The sequence below is a fragment of the Bombina bombina genome, chromosome 7, assembly GCF_027579735.1.
Source record: "Bombina bombina isolate aBomBom1 chromosome 7, aBomBom1.pri, whole genome shotgun sequence".
NCBI classification, from domain to species: domain Eukaryota; kingdom Metazoa; phylum Chordata; class Amphibia; order Anura; family Bombinatoridae; genus Bombina; species Bombina bombina.
Genome location: NC_069505.1, coordinates 276,718,881 through 276,745,353, shown reverse-complemented (window position 1 = coordinate 276,745,353; position 26,473 = coordinate 276,718,881). Strand labels below are relative to the sequence as shown.

The window sequence follows — 26,473 nt, the reverse complement described above, 5'->3', positions numbered from 1 at the left end:
ATGCTGTAGGCCCTGCAAAACTTTGCCGGCCTAGTCTGGCTCCTGGAACTTAGTGCTGGACCAGAATTGAGCCCCAGTCCACAGCTATTTAAAAGGGGTGCCAATCGAGCAGGGTGCAGGGGATCAAGTCACCCTTATAGTATGTTGTCCCCCTAAATATTGATAATAATTTTAGTGACATAGCTTCATAGTTATAATTGGGAGTTTTTTTTTTCTGACAGTATGCAGTATGTGAGAGTTAGCTGTGGTGTTCCAGGTAACTGTAGTTTAGACATTACGTAAGTGTAGTCAGCATTAGGGGCTTAGCTGGGCACTCCGGGGGTATGTAGGTAAGGTGTGACGTAGGTGTAGGCAGGGGACGTTAGCTGGGCGATGTCAGGGGAGTGTAGGTTTTCTCTGATGTAGGTGTAGGCGGTTAGTGTGAGGCGGTGCAGGGAGAGTGTAGCTTAGGCGTAATGTAGAGATAGGTGTTCAGGGGGAGTTAGTGGGGCGTGCTAGTGGGAGTAGCCTGAACTTAGATTCAACACTAGATTGATATGTTTGAATCAGCTAAGTGCAGGTTGCGAGAAGGGTAGCAGCCATGTTTGTCTCCGACTACATTGCATGAAGTAGTTAATGTAGGTGTAATTAAACTTAGGTCCCTATGGCAATATTTGGAGTGTGCCTACATAGAAACTAATATTAGTTTCAGTGAGTGCACTGTCTGCGTCGTGTAGGCCCACTTTAAATAGGGCCTCCATCCCCGGCTGCAGCAATATGCTGTTACCGGCAATGTCTGCGATACGGGTGGTAACATCACACTCCCATTGACTTCTATGGGAGAGACATCGATGCTCATCGGCATTGATCAGACACACCCCTTTTCTTTGAATATCTCGACAGATGCTGTTATCTACTTCGTCATTAGAATACAGATGATGTAACATACTAGTTCATTAAAATACAGATGCTGTAACCTACTAGCTCATTAGAATACAGATGCTGTAACCTACTAGCTCATTGGAATACACATGCTGTAACCTACTAGCTCATTAGAATACACATGCTGTAACCTACTACCTTATTAGAATACACGTTGTAACCTACTAACTCATTAGAATACAGATGCTGTAACCTATTAGCTTATTGGAGTACACATGCTGTAACCTACTAGCTTATTAGAATAAACATGCTGTAACCTACTACCTTATTAGAATACACATGCTGTAACCTACTACCTTATTAGAATGCACATGCTGTAACCTACTACTAATTTATTAGAATAAACATGCTGTAACCGACTAGATCATTAGAATACACATGCTGTAACCTACTAACTCATTAGAATACACATGCTGTAACCTACTACCTTATTAGAATACAGATGCTCTAACCTACTAACTCATTAGGATACAGATGTTGTAACCTACTAACTCATTAGAATACAGATGCTCTAACCTACTAACTTATTAGAATACAGATGCTGTAACCTACTAGCTTATTGGAATACACATGCTGTAACCTACCAACTCATTAGAATACAGATGCTGTAAACTACTAACTCATTAGAATACAAATGCTGTAACCTACTAACTCATTAGATATACAGATGTTGTAACCTATTAGCTCATTGGAATACACATGCTGTATTGGACATTATACTCTAGAATTTTCTTTGTATAAATGTTTTGTAGATAATCCATTTATACAGCCTATATAGCTTTTTTTTTTCTTTTTTTTTTAAATGTATAGTTTTGCTTATTTTTAAATAACATTGCACTGATTTTCAGACTCAGAACCAAGCCCCAAAGTTTTAGGAGAATACGGAAGTATACCTACTCCAGCTTGCTCCTGTTTGTGTAAAGAGTCTTTTCATATGCAGAGGAAGGGGGAGGGGGGGAGTGTCTACAAAAATACATTCAGTCGGTGTTGCAGCTTACCCTTTCAACAGAGCTAAACTGGGAGCTTCTAAGTAAGTTTTTAAACGGTTTTATACTGGATTTTTAGATCAGTTTCTATTCATATTATTCTTTATAGTAGTGTCTATTACATGCAGTTAAATGAAAATTGGTGTATACTATATATTTAAGTAAGTAAATGTATAGCCTGTAACTGCTAACCTTTCATGTTAAATTGGCAGGATTTGTTTGTGCCCACATCATAGATTAAAAAAACAGATATTTTTTCTTCTTTAGTGGGTGCCTCAACCTGTGGTCCAACTCAAAATATTTGTGGTTTTGATGTGGAGAACTATCCAAACACCAAAGGTATTTTACAGTGATTGGGAAAAAATCCCTGTAACCTTGAAATCTCAGTATATCAGATACAGAATAAATTTGCTTTTAAAAGAAATCAGCTACTGTAATCAATGTGATCTGCAGTTTAAGCACATATATGATATATATAAAAAAAGATTTTTTTCATGAGAATTGTTCTGTTGATGGTGTTTTCAGTTGGTTTTGCAATAAGAAAAGAAAACATAGCTGGAAATTAAAGAAAAACCCAAGTTATTTTTGGATAGTTGCCCAGCACGAACAACCATGGATCAGACAGCACAACTTGTATCTAACTTGTTCCACATTGCATTCAGACATGATCTTTCAATGCATTCTAGTGAAATAGTGAGTGTTTGCTTAACAAAATCACTCTTATTTTTCCAAACCCCCAACTAATGCAATGTTTGATTACAGACCTTTCCTCCTCACTATAACAGTTAGAAAAACAATGATATAATAAATACTGTTTTAAACATAGGATAGTATCTAATATAGGGACATTTTACAACAACTAAGACAATTACAAGATGTAAATATTGAATAGAAGATGGAGGGGCAAGACCATGAGGCCGATTTATCAAATGTCTGTCGGACCTGATCCGACAGTGCGGATCAGGTCCGACAGACATCGCTGAATGCGGAGAGCAATACGCTCTCCATATTCAGCATTGCACCAGCAGCTCACAAGAGCTGCTGGTGCAACGTTGCCCCCTGCAGACTCGCGGCCAATCGGCCACTAGCAGGGGGTGTCAATCAACCCGCTCGTACTCGATCGGGTTGAATTGTAGAGATTCCTGTCCGCCTGCTCAGAGTAGGCGGACAGGTTGTGGAGCAGCGGTCTTTAGACTGCTGATTCATAACTGCTGTTTCTGGCGGGCCTGCAGGCTCGCCAGATACACGGGGCGTCAAGCTCCATTCGGAGCTTGATAGATAGTCCCCTATGGGTCGAATGTATAATATTATTAGTGTCCTGTCCCTATTTCTGACCACTGCTATAGAGAGACTTTCTAGAGTGACCTTGATATGAGAGCATAGTTGAGTAGGTCATTTTGGAAAGCTCCCCTTCTAGAAGCCTTCATCTTGCATTATATATTAGCGCTGCGGAATCTGTTGGCGCTCTACAAATAACTGATAATAATAATAATAATATAATGTTCTCTGTGCCCAGGCCTTAGGGTTGGTATTAAAATGGCTGGACTACTCTGCTGCTGTGGATATCTAAGTGAGAACATTGTTATAGAAAGATGGGGACACCTGGATAGCTGATACTGATAATAAGTTGTGAACCCTGAGAAAGAATCATTGATTCTTAGCTTGCCCAGAGATCCTTAGTGAATGGTACCACAAGGTTAAGCACCAGTGAATCCATCTCCACTGTGTATTTTCCCCAGAGACATTAGTTCTCTTTTATATATATAGCTGGAAGAGGAGAGACTTGGCCAATTAGATGTAGGTATTTTTTGTGACATCTGAAAGTTCAAATATTGAGTGTTTTCTGGTTGAGGCAGGAGAATGCGAACAGTTACACAGGATTAGAGTTCCTGGGGACTATAGTAAATATGACACTGGGGGAAATACACATATGCTTCTAGGAAGGAGCAGACAATTTGTGACATCTGCCCTTGTTAGGAGACTTATCCCTCTGCGGTCAGAAGTGTCCGCTCCAATCCAAGAGGTTAACTAACAGACCTGAATATAAGGATATGTTTGTACATAATGTGCTCTGTATTATGCACCTCTGTAAATCAGTTACTGCCCTGTCCTCTGTCTGTTTGCATCAAAATACAATGCAATACTATAACAAGACACTAATAATATTATACATTAGATCCATCGCCCTGCCCCTCCCTCTACTATTCAATATTTACATCTCATAATTGTCTTATTTGTTGTGATAATGTCCCTATATTAGATACTATCCTATGTTTAAAACAGTGTTTATTGTATCATTGTTTTTCTGATAAACTAAAAAACAACGACAGCAATACAGCAGTTAAGTCAAAATGAACGTTTCATACATAAGACAGTATTCCGTTTTAAATAACGTACAATTTACTTTTGTTATCAAATTCGATTTGCTCTTTAAGTATCCTTAATTGAAGATCAAATCTAGGTAGGTTCAGGAGCAGCAATGTACTACTGGGAGCTAGTTGAACACAGTGACAAGAGGTATACATGTGCAGCCACCAATCACCAGCTAGCTCTTGACTTTTTAGGTATGCTTGTCAACAAATTATAAATTATTATAACATACTTCCCAACATTTGTGGCTGGGTATCAGGGACACAGGAGGTTAATCGGGGCTGCCACCATTTTGTAGGTGGTGTTGCGTTGGAAGGGGTAGGATCATTGGTGGTTAGTGGGTGGGGTTGTGGGTGTTATTGGTTGGTCATTGGGCGTGTCTTGTAACTGGATTTTCTGTGGGTGGAGCTAAGGTAAATTCTTCAAAAAGGAACATATGACAGAGCTCAGAATCAAGGACCGTCCTTCTCAAATAAGGACAATTGGAAGGTTTGTTATAAAAAAAACCAAATCTAATTTGATAGTAATGGTAATGGAAAGTTGTTTAAAATAAATTAAATTAAAAAAAAAATTAATTAAAATTTCTAAGTCAGAAAAGTTACATTTTTATTTACTGTCCTTTTAAACCTCAAAAAGTCATGTCTGAACATAATAAGCACTCAATTCCTGTTGATGCTAACACCCAATTCTTAACAAACAGCAGACACTTAATAATGAGATAGACTGTAATTTATTGTCAGTTTGCAATGCCCAGGCAAGTAATCAAAGTATCAGAAAACAACACCCAGAGATAGAAGAAATTATTTAAAAGACTAGCAAAGAAAATAAGTTTTGTGATATTTCTTGAGCGTTGTCCGATGTCCTTATGTTACTGTGTGTCCTCAATATACAGTATGTCCCTAATTAACCTGAGCTGAAACCATGGACTAATGTTATAAAACAAGGTAAATAGGAAACTTGTAAAATGTATTTGTGTAGAACAGCTAAATGTTTTTCAGTGTATCACTAAAAGACTTTCACAAATAAGATCATTTATGCTTCAATAAAGATACCATCAGCTAGAGAAGATGAGCGTTTGCTTTGAATATAAATTTGCAGATTAGAATTGGTATGTACAAGTTTAATGGCACGTATGGTATGTGATGACTGTGGAATGGCAGGGGGGAATTCCAGAGGTTCTTCCCTTGTATGCCCATATCACCTATTTTCAAATTTAAAGGGGCATTAAAGAACTATTAAAGTTTATTTTTCTTATAATAATGCCCCCGTAGCTGACCTCATACATGTATTTTGGTCCTGCCCAAAGCTCCAAAAATTTTGACATCAAGTTGCTTACTGGATCAATAAGTTTATACCGGTAAAATTAACTCTTGACAAGTATCATATCTTTTTTTCTGCTTAAAGAGGATGCAATTCAGAATACATTTCTAATTAATTCAGCCATCCTTACGGCCAGACAAATGATTTTAACAAAATGGAAGGATAAAAGACTACCAGGCCTAGCAGAATTTACTCAAAATCAAAAATCAAATAATTAAAGACCAACATGATCCAATGATTTATACAGAGGGAAAACTGGGAGCATTTCTCAATAAATGGGATAAGGTGATAGCCTCACTTCCTCTATCTACTCAAAAGCAGATTATATTTCCCTTTTGCTTCTCTCCTCTGTTCTTGCTGCTGCTACTAACAGAATCCTATCCCACATATTGGAACAAATTGTGTACTAGCGGCATTAAAGGCAACTAATCTCTCTTTATTTTTCCTTTTTTTTCTTTTTTTCTTTTTTTTTTTTGGTTCATTTCGTCTTGGTGCTATGTCTTCTATGATTTCTTTATTGAAAATAAGTTATCTAAGAGAAGATAAAAGCAGTGAACTCTGTTATTGTTCAGTTTATTGACAACTTCATTTATCTTGGGCTCACTTTATAAATATGTTATGTATGTGTTGTTGCTATGTTGTGATATTCTTTATCTGTAAAGAAAACAAAAACCTTCACTTGTTTATTTTCTGTTATCTTCTGGAGCTGCGTCTCCAACGGAATGTAATCATTTGTTAATCTTTAATAAAAGATGTTGGGAAAAAAAAACAATTGCAGCCAATGAATACAAACAATAAGGTGTTAGCACAAAGTATCGGCTAGTTTGTTATGAGTGCCGTCCCTGTTTTAGACAATAAGATTTGCAAAGTTCCAATAGATGACTTAAAGCTAGTTTTATTTCAACTTGATGTGACTACCAACAAACCTGTTTTTTTTCCAAAAATTATTATGCTGCTGAACAAAATGAAAAAGTTGGGAACAGAGAGCTTTTGTCTATGAAACTAGTTTTCTCTAAAAAAAATACATACTTTTAAAGTGGACGGCCTACCCATATCATACTCCCTGAATATATTAATGTACAACATTTTACTGATTTACAAAGAGATCTAATGACTGATCAAACACAGATTCCCTCTAACCTACACATGCCTGCTAATACTTTACCCAAGGAGCTTCGTAAAGAAGTTTTGCAATGGGCTCTTGGACAAAAGGTGTCTGGACATCCAGGTGTGAAACAGACCACTTTACATTTGTAACCTTTTGCTTGGTGGCCGGCTTTGAAACAAGATACAATTGCCTTTGTTAAAGTCTGTTCTGTCTGTGCCACCATTAAGACACCGGGTTTAGCGCCTCAAGGTTTTCTTCAAGTATGAAGTTATCATTGATCTGCCTGCCTCTAAGGGCAATATGGTAATCTGGGTGATTGTCAGACAATTCTCTAAACAGGCACATTTTATTCCAGTGAAAACACTTCCCATGGCTCCAAGTCTGGTATTATCTTTTATTGAGAATTTCATTTGGTTACAAGGTGTCCCAGAAGTAATTGGTGTAGATTTACTAAAGGTCGAAAACATGATTGTGAAATGCTTGTGCAATGCCGGCCCCTGCTCAGTGGTGGCCAATCGGCCTCTAGCAGGAGCCTTCAATCATCCCGATTGGATCAGATCGGGATGATTTCAATACGCCACCTAAAAGGTGTTGGAGAGGTTAAGGAGCAGCGGCCTTATGACTTACTTCTGTTTCTGGCGGACCAGAAACGATGGGCCATTGATGCAGCATACACTGCTTAAAGGGACATTATACACTCATTTTTTCTTTGCATAAATGTTTTGTAGATGATCTATTTATAAAGCCCATAACGTTTGTTTTTTTAAAAATGTATAGTTTTGCTTATTTTTAAATAACATTGCTCTGATTTTCAGACTCCTAACCAAGCCCCAAAGTTTTATTTGAATACCGTCAGCTACCTTCTCCAGCTTGCTCCTGTTTGTGTAAAGGGTCTTTTCATATGCAAAAGAAGGGGGGGGGGGGGAGTGTCTTATTTCCCACTTGCAGTGGGCTTTCCAACTGCCTTTTCAACAGAGTTAAACTGAAAACTTCTAAGTACGTTTTTAAACTATTTTATACTGGATTTTTATATCAGTATCTGTGCATCTTATTCTTTATAGTAGTGCCTATTAAATGCAGTTATATGAAAATGAGTGTATACTGTCCCTTTAATAAATTGACCCCATAGGGGCAGAATTATCATTGTGCGGGCGGACATGATCCGCTGTACCGTATCATGTCCGCCACAGATCGATAAATAATGACAGCAAACACTGTCAGCATTTATCATTGCACAAGCATTTTTCGTGAAATGCTTGTGCAATGCCGCCCCCTGTACCTTCATGGCGAATTGGCAGCTAGCAGGGGGTGTCAATCATTCCGATCGTATCCGATCGGGATGATTGCTGTCTTCCACTTTCGAGGTGGTGGACAAATTAAGGAGCAACGGTCTTGAGACCTCTGCTTCTTAACTTACGTTTCAGAGGAACCTGACACTATGGGGCTAGAGTGCAGCATTCATTGCTTGATAAATCTACCCCATAGACACAGACAGAAGTCCTCAATTCATATCTGTCTTCTGGAGAGTGATTTGTAAACAAATAAGCATTAATAACTCTCTGTCTTCCAAATATCTTTCTCAATCTAATGGCCAGACTGAAAGAGTGAATCAGGATTTAGAGATCAATCTAAGAGCTTAGATTTATGCAGAAGATGACAACTTGAGTGAGATACTACCCCTAGCAGAACAGGCTCACAATTTCCTATTGCATTCATCCCTTATGTGTGGTGTTGGACTTATTGTTTAATTTTTGCCCTGCGTGCTGTTTGTGCAGTGTACGTGCGCCGTGATATGTCACAGGCTCGCTATTGATTATTAATGTGGATGCATTATGGAGTTCTAGACATACTCATTTTATACTCACCAAGACTTTCTTCTAATCTTAATGCCAAAAGAGGTGTATTAAAGGGACAGTGTGCTGTGATTCCCCCATCCCCTTTAATGCGCTCCCAATATTCCATTTTACCTGCTGGAGTGTATTAAATTGTTTACAAATAGATCCTTTATTTTGCTATTGGAAATATCTGCTTTTCCCTGCTGTTTCCACACCTATACTGAAAATTTAAATACAGAAGATTTTGAAGAAATTACAATCCCTTTGGGGGAGGGGGCAGACAGGTGCCGTGTCTCACGGTACGCCAGTGCACTTGTATTACTACGTGTAGTGTAAATATCGCTTTCTCAAAAGCGATGTTTTGTGCTCTGCTTGTAATCTAGCCCTAAATTTGACACTTATATCACTTTAAGCAATCAGTATGGCTAAATTATACTATTAGGGGCCTATTTATCAAGCTCGGTTTATAGCTTGATGCCCCGTGTTTCAGGCAAGCCTTCGGGCTCGCCAGAAACACAAGTTATGAAGCCGCTCCATAACCTGTCCGCCTGCTCTGAGGTGGCGGACAGAGGTGGCGGACAGACATTGCCGGAAATTAACCCGATCCTATACGATCGGGTTGATTGACACCCCCTGCTAGTGGCCGATTGGCCGCAAATCTGCAGGGGGCGGTATTGCAGCGGCAGTTCACCAGAACCGCTGGTGCAATAATAAATGCCGAGAGAGTATACTGTCTGCATTTATCGATGTGCAGCGGACATGATCCGCAATATCGGATCATGTCCGCCCGCACATTCTTAAATAGGCCCCTTAGTATTAAAAGGGATACTAAACCCAATATTTTTTCTTTCATGATTGGCATGCAAGCTCTATCCAGGGTCTGAACCAAAAATGGGCTATGCTTTCATTCCTGCTTTTTCAAATAAATATACCAAGAAAATGGAGAAAAATTGATAATAGGATCATGAAAGAAAAAATTGGCTTTAGTGTCCCTTTAATGTGCTGTTGTTTGGGGTTGATCTGAGTGGGCAGAGCTATATAAACCACAAATGGGCATGGCTCTGATGCAAAGTGTCCTTGGATATGTTCTCCAAATGTTGGCAACTATGGTATCGGTGTGTATGGAGAGGGTTAGGTTCCTCAAATATTTTAACCTATTAACGATCAGGACATACCCTTGAAGTTTTCCGCAAGCAGCAAGACCGCACTATTACATCCTCCCTCCCTCCTGCAGGCATCCTGCAATAGGGCAGTCTAGCAGCTGGCGTCGAGAGCCGTGCTATTGAAACCCCAACCTAAATTTTAAGACCAGAGATGGTTGTTAAGGGGTTAAACAACAATTGAAAAAAACAAAACCCATTATTAGTTCACTATGTTAAAATATTGACTTGTTTTAGTTACTTTCTTGTTTGTTTACGAATCTGGCACCCTATTGCATACTAATTTATATTTGCGTTTTTAGTCGCTAAATTGAAATATGTAAAAACATAATTCTGTAGCTATGAAAGCAAATCAAAATAGTTAAACTTGATTTGATTTAATGGACTAATTATTTCTAAAGTTCTCAAAAGCATTTTAACTAGATTGAATATCATAAAATCAGTGTATTAATTTAATCCTAATCTAATCAATTTTTCAGAAAGATATATGGCTTTATAATCTAACAAATGCACTGATATAAACACTGTTTAACTGCTTATTAAATGCAAAATAAGATCCACAGATTTAAAGGAAAAGAAAAGTTTTTTTATTGCAGACATCTACTCTGATTAGATAAATGGAAATCATCTGAACTCTGATTGGTTGTTTATCAATGTGTGCTAATTGTCAAGAAGACACCCAAAGGAAATGTTGAGGGTTGGAGCCCAGGAGCATGGAATATATGTCCATAAAGATAAACAATGTGGAAGGGGTGGGAAGTAGTATCCCCTTGAGAAAATGACCAGTAGCACAGGGGTAAATGACTAAGGGCAGGTCTGGATAGCTAATATTACAGGATGCGTACGTGTGAAGCTGTAGGTCAGGATCTAAACAATTAATTATAATATACAGCTTATGCTAAATAAAAATACAGTACAATGGAAAGCCAGACTCTAACCTACACAGCAAGAGATACGACTTTAGATAATAATTTTCTAGGTGCCAGTACAACTGACAGCAAAACCCTGAACAGCAAGGCACTGATATAACACAGATTGATATCACAAGGTACTGAACAGCAGGACACAAACGGCTAGATTTAGAGTTTTGCGTTAGAAGGGGTGCGTTAGCTACGCGTGCTTTTTTCTGGCCGCACCTTTTAAATACCACTGGTATTTAGAGTTCACAGAAGGGCTGCGTTAGGCTCCAAAAAAGGAGCGTATAGCATATTTACCGCAACTGCAACTCTAAATACCAGCGATGCTTATGGAAGCGGCCAGCTTAAAAAATGTGCTCGTGCACGATTCCCCCATAGGAAACAATGGGGCAGTTTGAGCTGAAAAAAAACCTAACACCTGCAAAAAAGCAGCGTTCAGCTCCTAACGCAACCCCATTGTTTCCTATAGGGAAACACTTCCTACGTCTGCACCTAACACTCTAACATGTACCCCGAGTCTAAACACCCCTAAGCTTACACTTATTAACCCCTAATCTGCCGCCGTCGCTATCGCTGACCCCTGCATTTTATTATTAACCCCTAATCTGCCGCTCCGTACACCGCCGCAACCTACGTTATCCCTATGTACCCCTAATCTGCTGCCCCTAACACCGCCGACCCCTATATTATATTTATTAACCCCTAATCTGCCCCCCACAACGTCGCCGCCAGCTATCTACAATAATTAACCCCTAATCTGTCGACCGCACCTCACTGCTACTATAATAAAGTTATTAACCCCTAATCCGCCTCACTCCCGTCTCAATAACCCTATAAGAAATAGTATTAACCCCTAATCTGCCCTCCCTAACATCGCCGACACCTAACTTCAATTATTAACCCCTAATCTGCCGACCGGATCTCGCCGCTACTCTAATAAATGGATTAACCCCTAAAGCTAAGTCAAACACTAACACCCCCCTAAATTAAATATAATTTAAATCTAACGAAATAAATTAACTCTTATTAAATAAATTATTCCTATTTAAAGCTAAATACTTACCTGTAAAATAAACCCTAATATAGCTACAATATAACGAATAATTATATTGTAGCTATTTTAGGATTAATATTTATTTTACAGGCAACTTTGTATTTATTTTAACCAGGTACAATAGCTATTAAATAGTTAAGAACTATTTAATAGCTAAAATAGTTAAAATAATTACAAAATTACCTGTAAAATAAATCGTAACCTAAGTTACAATTAAACCTAACACTACACTATCAATAAATTAATTAAATACAATACCTACAAATAACTACAATTAAATAAACTAACTAAAGTACAAAAATAAAAAAGAACTGTTACAAAAAATAAAAAAATATTTACAAACATTAGAAAAATATTACAACAATTTTAAACTAATTACACCTACTCTAAGCCCCCTAATAAAATAACAAAGACCCCCAAAATAAAAAAAATGCCCTACCCTATTCTAAATTAAAAAAGTTCAAAGCTCTTTTACCTTACCAGCCCTGAAAAGGGCCATTTGCGGGGCATGCCCTAAATAATTCAGCTCTTTTGCCTGTAAAAAAAAACATACAATACCCCCCCCAACATTACAACCCACCACCCACATACCCCTAATCTAACCCAAACCCCCCTTAAATAAACCTAACACTAAGCCCCTGAAGATCTTCCTACCTTATCTTCACCATGCCAGGTTCACCGATCCGTCCTCCGAAGTCTTGATCCAAGCCTCCGAAAGTCTTCATCCAAGCCCAAGCCGGGGCTGGCGATGCATAATCCGGCTGAAGTCTTCTATCAAGCGGCGGCTGAAGAGGTCCAGAAGAGGCTCCAAAGTCTTCATCCTATCCGGGAAGAAGAGGAGATCCGGACAGGCAACCATCTTGATTCAAGCGGCATCTTCTATCTTCATCCGATGATGAACGGCTCCATCTTGAAGACCTCCGTCGCGGATCCATCCTCTTCTTCCGACGTCGAACTGAAGAATGAAGGTTCCTTTAAGGGACGTCATCCAAGATGGCGTCCCTCGAATTCCGATTGGCTGATAGGATTCTATCAGCCAATCGGAATTAAGGTAGGAGAATTCTGATTGGCTGATGGAATCAGCCAATCAGATTCAAGTTCAATCCGATTGGCTGATTGGATCAGCCAATCAGATTGAGCTCGCATTGGATCAGCCAATCAGAATTTTCCTACCTTAATTCCGATTGGCTAATAGAATCCTATCAGCCAATCGGAATTCGAGGGACGCCATCTTGGATGACGTCCCTTAAAGGAACCTTCATTCTTCAGTTGGACGTCGGAAGAAGAGGATGGATCCGCGACGGAGGTCTTCAAGATGGAGCCGTTCGTCATCGGATGAAGATAGAAGATGCCGCTTGGATCAAGATGGTTGCCGGTCCGGATCTCCTCTTCTTCCCGGATAGGATGAAGACTTTGGAGCCTCTTCTGGACCTCTTCAGCCGCCGCTTGATAGAAGACTTCAGCCGGATTATGGATCGCCAGCCCCTGCTTGGGCTTGGATGAAGACTTCGGAGGCTTGGATCAAGACTTCGGAGGACGGATCGGTGAACCTGGCATGGTGAAGATAAGGTAGGAAGATCTTCAGGGGCTTAGTGTTAGGTTTATTTAAGGGGGGTTTGGGTTAGATTAGGGGTATGTGGGTGGTGGGTTGTAATGTTGGGGGGGGTATTGTATGTTTTTTTTTACAGGCAAAAGAGCTGAATTATTTGGGGCATGCCCCGCAAATGGCCCTTTTCAGGGCTGGTAAGGTAAAAGAGCTTTGAACTTTTTTAATTTAGAATAGGGTAGGGCATTATTTTTATTTTGGGGGTCTTTGTTATTTTATTAGGGGGCTTAGAGTAGCTGTTCCGATCAGCCAATAGAATGCGAGCTCAATCTGATTGGCTGATCCAATCAGCCAATCGGATTGAACTTGAATCTGATTGGCTGATTCCATCAGCCAATCAGAATTTTCCTACCTTAATTCCGATTGGCTGATAGAATCCAATCAGCCAATCGGAATTCGAGGGACGCCATCTTGGATGACGTCCCTTAAAGGAACCTTCATTCTTCAGTTGGACGTCGGAAGAAGAGGATGGATCCGCGACGGAGGTCTTCAAGATGGAGCCGTTCGTCATCGGATGAAGATAGAAGATGCCGCTTGGATCAAGATGGTTGCCGGTCCGGATCTCCTCTTCTTCCCGGATAGGATGAAGACTTTGGAGCCTCTTCTGGACCTCTTCAGCTGCCGCTTGATAGAAGACTTCAGCCGGATTATGGATCGCCAGCCCCCGCTTGGGCTTGGATGAAGACTTCGGAGGCTTGGATCAAGACTTCGGAGGACGGATCGGTGAACCTGGCATGGTGAAGATAAGGTAGGAAGATCTTCAGGGGCTTAGTGTTAGGTTTATTTAAGGGGGGTTTGGGTTAGATTAGGGGTATGTGGGTGGTGGGTTGTAATGTTGGGGGGGTATTGTATGTTTTTTTTTACAGGCAAAAGAGCTGAATTATTTGGGGCATGCCCCGCAAATGGCCCTTTTCAGGGCTGGTAAGGTAAAAGAGCTTTGAACTTTTTTAATTTAGAATAGGGTAGGGCATTTTTTTATTTTGGGGGTCTTTGTTATTTTATTAGGGGGCTTAGAGTAGGTGTAATTAGTTTAAAATTGTTGTAATATTTTTCTAATGTTTGTAAATATTTTTTTATTTTTTGTAACTTAGTTCTTTTTTATTTTTTGTACTTTAGTTAGTTTATTTAATTGTAGTTATTTGTAGGTATTGTATTTAATTAATTTATTGATAGTGTAGTGTTAGGTTTAATTGTAACTTAGGTTACGATTTATTTTACAGGTAATTTTGTAATTATTTTAACTATTTTAGCTATTAAATAGTTCTTAACTATTTAATAGCTATTGTACCTGGTTAAAATAAATACAAAGTTGCCTGTAAAATAAATATTAATCCTAAAAGAGCTACAATGTAATTATTCGTTATATTGTAGCTATATTAGGGTTTATTTTACAGGTAAGTATTTAGCTTTAAATAGGAATAATTTATTTAATAAGAGTTAATTTATTTCGTTAGATTTAAATTATATTTAAGTTAGGGGGGTGTTAGTGTTAGGTGTGTGTAAGTGTGTTAAAGTGTGCGCAAGAGGCACCAGGCTACTCCAACTCTAAAGTCCCTCAAATTAGGGAAAAAAGATAAGTGAAAGAATGAAAATGAGGAGAAGCGCTAAAAAAGCTAAAGGTGCTAAACAGTTTAAAAATAATTGCTATACAGACAAAATAGAAATAAATAGGATCAGTTTACTAGTTAAAATTTAAAACAAACAATCACATTGATATATGTCCTAAAAAAGGAAAAAACATAGATCATTTAAGAATCGGACGTCTCCGATGTATAAAAAACACACAATAAAAACTGTTGTTGCCAATATACACCTTATCTCAGTATTATGAGGGAGAAGTCAGCATCAAATCTAAAGTCCTCAGATGATTCAAAGGAGAACCAGAGCCGGGTTAGTGTAGACCCGTTTTACCTTTAGGTGTACTGTCCGTGTATCAAGAGGCACCTCCGTGAGGCGTGTACGTGTCCCGTGACGTCACAAATCGGGAGGCGTTGTCTCTGTATGGGCAATCCTATTGGTCAGGATAGCTTGAAGGTGAACTATAGCGGCCGCTATAATAAAGATGGTGAACTCCGCTCTTAGTGCAGGATCGCACGCAGGGTCACAAAATAACCAGATTTCCTCTGTAGATCTAATAATAAAAGGACCATTAGTGTGTGACTTGAGACCGGCTTCAATTTAAGCGCCTGGCCCTTCACAGTGTAGTCCTCGTTTTGTCCGTGGGTAGCTGAAGAATCCTTCACTCCAAAAAAGAGAAATACAGTCCTTTTAGACAAGATGTGAAGTGTAAGGCAGCTGTAACTATCATCAACGCGTTTCTCCCTCTTACAGGGCTTTCTCAAGAAGCATCTTGAGAAAGCCCTGTAAGAGGGAGAAAACGAGGACTACACTGTGAAGGGCCAGGCGCTTAAATTGAAGCCGGTCTCAAGTCACAAGATGCTGACTTCTCCCTCATAATACTGAGATAAGGTGTATATTGGCAACAACTGTTTTTATTGTGTGTTTTTTATACATCGGAGACGTCCGATTCTTAAATGATCTATGTTTTTTCCTTTTTTAGGACATATATCAATGTGATTGTTTGTTTTAAATTTTAACTAGTAAACTGATCCTATTTATTTCTATTTTGTCTGTATAGCAATTATTTTTAAACTGTTTAGCACCTTTAGCTTTTTTAGTGTTAGTGTTAGGGTTAGACTTAGCTTTAGGGGTTAATACATTTATTATAGTAGCGGTGCGGTCCGGTCGGCAGATTAGGGGTTAATTATTGTAGGTAGGTGGAGTCGACGTTGGGGGCGGCATATTAGGGGTTAATAAATATAATATAGGGGTCGGCTGTGTTAGGGGCAGCAGATTAGGGGTACATAGGTATAATGTAGGTTGTGGCGGTGTACGGAGTGGCAGATTAGGGGTTAAAAAAAATATGCAGGTGTCAGCGATAGCGGGGGCGGCAGATTAGGGGTTAATAAATATTATGTAGGTGTCGGCGGTATTAGGGGCAGCAGATTAGGGGTACATAGGGATAACGTAGGTTGCGGCCGTGTTCGGTCAGCAGATTAGGGGTTAAAAAAATGTAATAGAGTGGCGGCGATGTGGGGGGGCCTCGGTTTAGGGGTACATAGGTAGTTTATGGGTGTTAGTATACTTTAGAGCACAGTAGTTAAGAGCTTTATGAACCGGCGTTAGCCCAGAAATCTCTTAACTACTGACTTTTTTTTGCGGCTGGAGTTTTGTCGTTAGATTTCTAACGCTCACTTCAGCCAAGACTCTAAATACCGGCGTTAGAAAGATCCCATTGAAAAGATAGGATACGCAATTGACGTAAGGGGATCTGCTGTATGGAAAAGTCGCGGCTGCAAAGTGAGCGTTAGACCCTTTCCTGACTGACTCTAAATACCAGCGGTAGCCCAAAACCAGCGTTAGGAGCCTCTAACGCTGGTTTTGACGGCTAACGCCAAACTCTAAATCTAGCCGAAAGCAAGCAGACTTTGGGGCAGCAGAATACAAATCAAGGCTACAAGGTACAAGGCAAAACTGCAGAATACAAGGCAAGACCACAGAATAAAAACCAAGACCACAGAACACGAGGCAGACCACAGAATACAAACCAAGACCACAGAACATGAGGCAGACCACAAAATACAAACCAAGACCACAGAACATGAGGCAAGACCACAGAATACATAACAAGACCACAAAGTACGAGGCAATGCTACAGGGCACAAGGCAAAACTACAAGAGATAAGACAAGTCTACAGAATACAAGGCAAAGCTAGAAGATATAAGGCAATGTTAAAAGATACAAGGCAAGACCGCAGAATATGAGGCAAGGCTACAGGGTATGTAGCAAAGCTACAAGATATCAGGCAATGTTACAGAATACAAGGCAAGACCACAGAATACAAGGCAAGGTTACTGGGTATTAGACAAAGCCATAGGATACAAGGTAAGGACTCAAGACACAAGTCAAGACTACAGGTTAGAAAAAAAATGCAACAGAATACAAGGCACGGCTACATAATACAGGTATCAAGGCAAAGCTACATAATATAATAAAATGTTACAGGATACAAGGCAAAACAACAGAGTAAAAGGCAAGGCTACAGGGAACAAGGCAGGTCAGTAGAATACTAAGCAGCGCCAAACACCAAGTCAAGGTACTGCTTGTCTTATATTTCTTAATGGTATGTTAAAGAATTGTCCATAAAGGGAAAAGAGAGAAAAAAAAGCAACAACAACATTGAAAGCTCTGAAGTAGGCAGATATCAAATATTTCTCAATTATATTTAATCCCCGGATGAGGTAGGAAATAGTACAGTTGGTCTGAACTTGAGAATCATAAATCTTGAGAGCTGTGTCCAAATTTCACCATTTTTAATTAGCTTTACCCATATTTAACCTATTTATAATGGGTGCAATAGCCTGTACATCAGCCATTGCTTTGCAGGGCTTTCAGGACTGTAGGAGCATGGATCTTTCCAATAGTGACGAGATTTAGATATTTCTTCATGCCTAAAAGTTTCTAAAGCAGCCCTGGAAGCCATTATGATGGCTACAGTGGTCGCTGTGAAGTGGTTAATACAACTATATGTAGACAAAAGCATCAGTCAAAAAAGTAAACAGCCTCAGGTTTATCGCTCATATTACAAATTCAAGTGCAATTCAAGTTAACACTCGTCAGGTTAGCACATCCTTAGAGCTCTGGTTAACTGTTTCGCAAAACAAAAAAGTGTCACAAAACACAACAAAAATACATCACAAAGTACAGTTACACTCATATTAACATTATCTAATAAAAATTATTATATTATTATTATTATTATTTATTTTAAAATATTGCACAAAAAAGTTATATGGGTTCAAAGATATGAGATCTCAGGTGTCAGAAGAAAAAAAAGGCAGCCAAAGGGCTTTAACATTGAGACACATACATATACATGTCTAAAGATATATACAGTATGTATGTGTATACAATGGCGGTTCTAGACAAATGTTACTGGGGGGGCCAAGGTGGGACCAGTGTTTAATCTGAGGAGCACATTAAAAAATGGAAACAAATGATATTTGAACATTAAATACTTTAATTTTGCTTTATTTTAAAATCATAGCATCATATTGAGCCTTCCGAACATAGGAACAGCATGGAGGCAAGCACCTCAAATCAGCTCTACAGTCTTTAGAATGTTTTATGGGCATAAAAACAATTGTCTGTGGGCATACCCACCCATGCAGCCTTCAGAATATTTTTTATGGGCATACAAGAGAGGCCTGGAGGTAATTATGTTATACTAATCCACTTCAGGCTTCACAATAGTGGTATAAGGGTATAAAGGAATATAATAATCCTAAAATATCATAAGCATCCCAGGCTCAGGCCCCCGTGAAGAACCGCCACTGTGTGTATATATATATGTGTGTGTGTGTCTATATATGTGTACATATGTATTTATATTTGTATATATGTGTTTACAGACATATTTACACATATAAACACATAAATACATACTGTACATACATTTAGACATAAATATAAATGCATTGGAGCCCTTTGCAGTTAAAGGGACATGAAACCCAAACATTTTCTTTCATGATTTAGATAGAGAATACGTTAAACAACTTTCTAATTTACTTCTATTATCTAATTTGTTTAATTGTCTTGGTATCATTTGTTGAAGGAGCAGCAATGCACTAATGATTTCTAACTGAACACATGGGTGAGCCAATGACAATCAGTATATATATGCAGCCACCAATCAGCAGCTAGAACCTAGGTTCTTTGCTGCTCCAGAGTTTACCTAGATAAACCTTTCATCATAGGATAACAAGAGAAGGAAGCAAATTAAATAATAGAAGTAAATTGTAAAGGTGTTTAAAATTGTATTCTCTATCTGAACCATGAAAGACATTTTTTGGATTTCATGTCCCTTTAAGTAAATGATCATATGAAAAAGCCTATTTATGCAATATTAATATTTAATAAAGTGTTATACTGTGTATTTACTGTACATATTTCCGATTCCAATGTTCTGCATATAGCAGAATATGTTCTTTGTATTTTTAAATAGATATTAATAATATATATATCTGTATATACTGTATATAGGTATAGATATATATTTTACCTTAATACCATCAGATATAATGGGGCATATCTATTAAGCTTTGTGTGGAGCTTGAAGCCCCGTGTTTCTGGCGAGCCTTTAGGCTGCTCCAGGTTATGGACCGCTGCTCCATAACCTGTCCGCCTGCTCTGAGGAGGCGGACAGACATCGCCGCAATTCAACCCGATCGAATACGATCGGGTTGATTGACACCCCGAATCTGCAGGGGGTGGCATTGCACCAGCAGTTCACAAGAGCTGCTGGTGCAATGCTGAATGCGGAGAGTGTATTCAGCGAGGTCTGTTGGACATGATCCGCAATGTCAGATCATGTCCGACAGGCCTTTCATAAATAGGCCCCATAGAATGAATAAATATAAGGTATTCCTGCATTTGAAGATAAGAAGACTGTAATGTGAAATATTCATATTTTCATGTTCGGTTAGCACACTTGAGAATATGCAATCGGGTTTGCGCACAAGTAGGGTGATAGTTTTTTTTTCTACTTTTTACTGCATTGATTCCTATGGGGAAATAGGTTATCAGAAGCGCGATATTGTAAGTTCGGCTTTTTGTGCTTGTTGGGTTAGTAGCGCGAGAGCGAAAACAGTTTACTGTCAACTCATACTATAAGTGCAACCGGACGTGCGCAAAAGCTTACTTCTAGCGCAGTTAACACTTGAGGTGGAGCGTTAATTAGTGCTCCACGTGTAATCTGGAAGAGAGTAAATGGAAGAGATGTATGCGATTAGAGAGAGGTTATGAAATGGGTACTGTCCAATCAGTTCCTATCTTAATGAATCCCATAACATTTGCTTTGTAGCATTGAATATTTCTATAATTAATATCAAAAAGCTTTTTGATTATAAAGGGACATTGCAGGGTACAAAAGTCTCCAGTTAAACAGTTAAAAAAATTAAATAACCAGCAATTACCAATTACTTATATGAAGTGGCAGACCTCAACAAATGTACAAACCCATTTTGGTCTATTGGGTTGGAGCATTAGTGTGTGATATATGTAGACCATGTTGTACAACTGAAATCATTAAAGGAGCACTAAATGAGTAATACTTTTAAAGCACTATAGTACTCACAAAGGAAAGTTAATTTGCCATTTAATTCCTGACCAACAAAATAGAACATAACAGCATTTTACTTTTTAATAAGAAATATATCTTAACTTTAATGACTAAATAATCCTAATTTTGATAATTGACAAGTATTACTGTATCAATGTGTTGTTTCATATTCACTCATATTTGTTGCTCTTATGGATAATACATTATTTATCTTATTACAGATCTTGGGTAGATTATATTTACATGTAATTTTCATTTTGTCGCCAACAGAAACCCTATAGTAATTTGTGATACTGAAGAAGAACCACTGACCACAAGGGAAGAATGTGAGATTTAAAAAAAAAAAAGTAAAATCTAGTAATATCTGTATTAAGTAATAACTGTATAAAGTAATATCATCTGTGCATCCAACAGTAACCAGCAACTAGACAGAAGTGACCATTCAGCCGGTTTCGGTGCAAGTGTGGGAACCCGCGCTGCCCGTAATTTCACCTCACACATCGGGGTATTACATATACTGCGCCGTTAGATGCTAAACTGGCGTAAGTGGGACAAACTGGCGATCTTCTGAAATGTGCACAAATACACATTTTAGTCGTCGCAAGTAACTTACGCCAGTATTTTGTCGACGGAAAGTGTCAATAAAGAGTAGTTTTATGCAAATTAGGCATACACTCGTAAAAATTAACAGCGATTTCAAATATTAATGCAACACGTAATTACGCTATTCAAAATTCATATATAAACCCATGCGCAGCCGCCATTTTCTTCAGTGTGTTTGGATTGTTCTTTGAGCTACAGCACACTATACTGGAGTGGAGGATTAGAGAGAGAGGCGCAAACAGAGGAGTTAGTTAGGTCGCATTGTTGTTTGATTAAGCTTGTACACTTACACATATTTTTACATATTGCACACATTTTGCATACATACATATACAAATACATCACACTTTTTTTTCTAACACCTCACACATTTTATTTGAATTTCACAGTGTGATAGGCTGAGTGTTTGGTTGTGATTGTGTGTGATTGAACTGGGAATGAGTGTGAGTGTGTGCAGAGTGATTTAGTGTGAGGATGGCAGGGAGAGGTAGGGCGGAGGGGAGGAGGGGAGAGGAGTGGCAGGGAGAGGAGTATTGGAGAGGACAGGCGGGTCAAAGAAAAGATGGGGCAGGAAGCTATGCACCAGAGGGGAACAGGCGGTGGTCCATCCCTGGACATAGAGTATAACACCTGGCAGGAGATGATACGCAGGTCCCTGAGTATCACAGCAGTCCGTGGATTTCCAGGGGCTCGTGACTCAGGGGCTGCAACCACAGCACATCATGCTGGTGAGTAACATCCCACACACCAGTATTATATGTATTTGAGATATAACATCCTTTAATATCACACATTCATGTACACAATGAGGAGCATGGTATTTGGCCAACTAACAAAAACATCTACAATTATATTTGACCTTAATGCTACTTAACACAATGCAATTCATGATATGAGGTGGAATAGTGCAATACTAACATTTCTCAGATTAACACAGGAGACATGTTATAGAGTTTGACATGAGAATCAGTAAAGGCCCTAGCATGTATCAATGTATATTGTATGCCCACATGGACATATATCTGACTTTACTAATCCATCTCATCCTTTGACTCCTTCACAGAACCTCCTGTCACAAGGATACAAACATTCATGCCACCACCACCCTTCAGGCAACTGCAAGAACAGTATGCTCCCAGTCATGAGCATGGTTGGATGTGGTGGTGATGCCACCACCATTGCCATATGACCCCTGGCAAGATTCCTGGCCAGAGGAATATCCTCCCTTTGGCTTTGAGGGGGAGCCAAGACATCCACAAAGGGTCCATGTATTTACCCCCCCCCCCCACAACACAATCTCATGGCAGTCAGGGATTTTACCCACACACAATGTCACATGATGTTCCAATTGGACAGGCTGAGTGGTCACACACTCGTCATCAGTGGGACTATCAACCAACCATACGAGCTCCACCATCCTCAGCAATTGGACGAGCTCCACCATCCTCACCAATTGGACGAGCTCCACCATTGGCAGAAGGATATAGAGCAGATTCTACAGCTGCACCTCAAGAACCATCAGATGCAGGTGACCCTGCCCCACATGAACCAGCAGTTGAAGCTGACCCTGCCCCACATGAACCAGCAGTTGAAGCTGGCCCTGCCCCACATGAACCAGCAGTTGAAGCTGGCCTTGCACCTCAAGCAACAGCAGATGCAGGTGACCCTGCCCCACAAGCACCTAGAAGCCCTGCTGCTCAAGAGCCTGTGGATGCATTGTATTCACCCCTGGGTGAGGAATACATTGCACTCCAGAGGAGGCTCATAACAAGCACTGAGAACATCCAAAGAGGCCAAGAGAGGTTCTTCAGGAACCATGAAAGGTTCATCAGGAGCCAAGAGAGGAGACAACAACGTAGCATAGAGCTACCGAGGGACATGGTAGCATTGTTAAGTGCAAGTGTTCATAACCAATCACAGATGATGCGAATTCTGTCTGATATGCATATGCAAATGGACAATAGATGGCGAGAACAAAATCAACTCTTGGGTGTGTTGGTTGAGCACTTTACACACCAGCAGGACACTGCCTCCAGCCTATCATCTGTGGCCAGCACACCAGCAGAAACATCAGAAACTTCTCAAACCAGTAGAACAAGGAAATCCACTACAGTCACCTCAGCCCCCTCATCCAAGAAGCCAAAAAAGAAATAAACATTCTTATAGTTCACCATAAATCTTGTCCTCTGTTATTTACCATATAAGTGTCATCCACATCCATGTGAGGTGTGTTTTAATACACTAATATTGTTAAAACATATAATAAGACGTGTGGAAATGGCAAAAAAAGGTAATATTATCATGTTTATGACATATTCTTGTACTATAACTCACATCCACAATAGTTGTATTATACAGGGAGTGCAGAATTATTAGGCAAATGAGTATTTTGACCACATCATCCTCTTTATGCATGTTGTCTTACTCCAAGCTGTATAGGCTCGAAAGCCTACTACCAATTAAGCATATTAGGTGATGTGCATCTCTGTAATGAGAAGGGGTGTGGTCTAATGACATCAACACCCTATATCAGGTGTGCATAATTATTAGGCAACTTCCTTTCCTTTGGCAAAATGGGTCAAAAGAAGGACTTGACAGGCTCAGAAAAGTCAAAAATAGTGAGATATCTTGCAGAGGGATGCAGCACTCTTAAAATGGCAAAGCTTCTGAAGCGTGATCATCGAACAATCAAGCATTTCATTCAAAATAGTCAACAGGGTCACAAGAAGCCTGTGGAAAAACCAAGGCGCAAAATAACTGCCCATGAACTGAGAAAAGTCAAGCGTGCAGCTGCCAAGATGCCACTTGCCACCAGTTTGGCCATATTTCAGAGCTGCAACATCACTGGAGTGCCCAAAAGCACAAGGTGTGCAATACTCAGAGACATGGCCAAGGTAAGAAAGGCTGAAAGACGACCACCACTGAACAAGACACACAAGCTGAAATGTCAAGACTGGGCCAAGAAATATCTCAAGACTGATTTTTCTAAGGTTTTATGGACTGATGAAATGAGAGTGAGTCTTGATGGGCCAGATGGATGGGCCCGTGGCTGGATTGGTAAAGGGCAGAGAGCTCCAGTCCGACTCAGACGCCAGCAAGGTGGAGGTGGAGTACTGGTTTGGGCTGGTATCATCAAAGATGAGCTTGTGGGGCCTTTTCGAGTTGAGGATGGAGTCAAGCTCAACTCCCAGTCCTACTGCCAGTTTCTGGAAGACACCTTCTTCAAGCAGTGGTACAGGAAGAAGTCTGCATCCTTCAAGAAAAACATGATTTTCATGCAGGACAATGCTCCATCACACGCGTCCAAGTACTCCACAGCATGGCTGGCAAGAAAGGGTATAAAAGAAGAAAATCTAATGACATGGCCTCCTTGTTCACCTGATCTTAACCCCATTGAGAACCTGTGGTCCATCATCAAATGTGAGATTTACAAGGAGGGAAAACAGTACACCTCTCTGAACAGTGTCTGGGAGGCTGTGGTTGCTGCTGCACGCAATGTTGATGGTGAACAGATCAAAACACTGACAGAATCCATGGATGGCAGGCTTTTGAGTGTCCTTGCAAAGAAAGGTGGCTATATTGGTCACTGATTTGTTTTTGTTTTGTTCTTGAATGTCAGAAATGTATATTTGTGAATGTTGAGATGTTATATTGGTTTCACTGGTAAAAATAAATAATTGAAATGTTTATATATTTGTTTTTTGTTAAGTTGCCTAATAATTATGCACAGTAATAGTCACCTGCACACACAGATATCCCCCTAAAATAGCTAAAACTAAAAACAAACTAAAAACTACTTCCAAAAATATTCAGCTTTGATATTAATGAGTTTTTTGGGTTCATTGAGAACATGGTTGTTGTTCAATAATAAAATTAATCCTCAAAAATACAACTTGCCTAATAATTCTGCACTCCCTGTATATGAAGGGTACATATAGTAATATTTACTTCTAAGATGTAAATCATTGTATCTCACATCCAATATAAATTGACACATTGGTATATATAGTAGTGATGTTACTGATAGGGTGGGCATTATCAGGTGTTTCAAGGCTGCAGGTGAGAGGTTGGGTTGTCTGTGATTGGTTTGACACAATTGCAAAGAGGCAGTCTTCAAGAAGGTCTTAGAAATTATCATATGAGCCATCCTAGGTTTTGCTTTCAACTAAGAATACCAAGAGAACAAAGCAAGTGTTAGAATTAAATCTGAAAGTAGTTTGAAATAACATGTCCTATTTAAAACAAGAAGGTTTTCTTTGGACTTGACTGCCCCTTTTATATATTTTGGCATCAATGCCAGTGGGTTCTAAAGAGATGAAGGTAATATAATTATGATTTCCCATTGTTCTCTCCTCCAAGTATTGTTGATTGTTTTGAGAACAAATTTAAGGTAAATAAGCAAGTATATGTCCACAATGTGATAATGTCCACAATGTGATAAAGTGATGAGATCTGATTCTACCTACAAGCTCAATCCATTTAATTATGTTGTGGCTTCAAACTATTTCATATACACAAATAAACCTTAAAAAACAATATCATAGTATACTGTCCCTTTAACCTTGAGATGCTGCTTAAATGTATGTGTTTGTTAAGGCTTCCAGGGAGTTACATTGCTTTTTTAGTCAGTGCAAGGGTTGCTGCGCCTGCAATATGTGGCGAGATGAGAATGGAGTAGATTTTCTGAATTCTGCGCGCGTAAGTCCTTACGCTGTATATTGGATACCAGATTGCGCGGCTGTTCTATATTAGTCTATGGGTAAAAAAATACGTCCGAAGGGTGAAATATACGCGTGTAACTTGTATGCTACGCCGTATATGTAATACCAAAATCGCATAAAATCTGGCGGAGGATTTTGCGGGCGACGCTGCATATGTAATGGAGGCCTTAGTTTTTCCCCCCCATAAGCCAGACTCTGTACCAGATTAATTTTTCATTAGTTCAGTGGGAGCTAGTCTTGTTTTTAAATTTCTTGCTTTTTTGTAAACTATTTGAGGTTTGTCTGATAAGAGTGGACCTAACAGGTCATCGCTTTTTAAAATATTCCAATCTTTTTTTTAACAATTTTCTATTAAGTATTTATTTCCACTATATGGAGTAATGAAATGCATAAAACAGCAGTCTTTAGTTATTTGTTCTTTCTTTTTATCTAGAATAACTTCTCTTTTATAGTTTCGAACCTCATTTCTCACAGTTTCAAGTTCTTTCTCTCTATACCCTCGGTCTATAAACACTATAAACGTATCTACAAGTATTTTTGACTGAACATCATAATCTATTATGTTACTATAATTTTTCTTCATTCTGACAAATTAACCCTTGGGGACATTCTTTTTCCACAAGTCATGGTGGCAGCTCTGCTGATGAATATAATTATTGGCATCTACTTCTTGCTTAAAATATGTTCTTGA

At 39.2% G+C, this 26,473-nt stretch overlaps 1 long non-coding RNA gene across 1 annotated transcript; it reads left to right on the top strand.

The window, feature by feature from the left end:
• The first annotated feature begins 1,909 nt into the window (after nt 1-1,909).
• On the top strand, nt 1,910-22,354 carry LOC128635858 (uncharacterized). The gene is made up of 4 exons (XR_008398602.1): nt 1,910-1,951; nt 2,175-2,246; nt 20,729-20,784; nt 22,125-22,354. It is a non-coding gene; the product is annotated as an uncharacterized LOC128635858 (long non-coding RNA).
• The last annotated feature ends 4,119 nt before the right edge of the window (nt 22,355-26,473 follow it).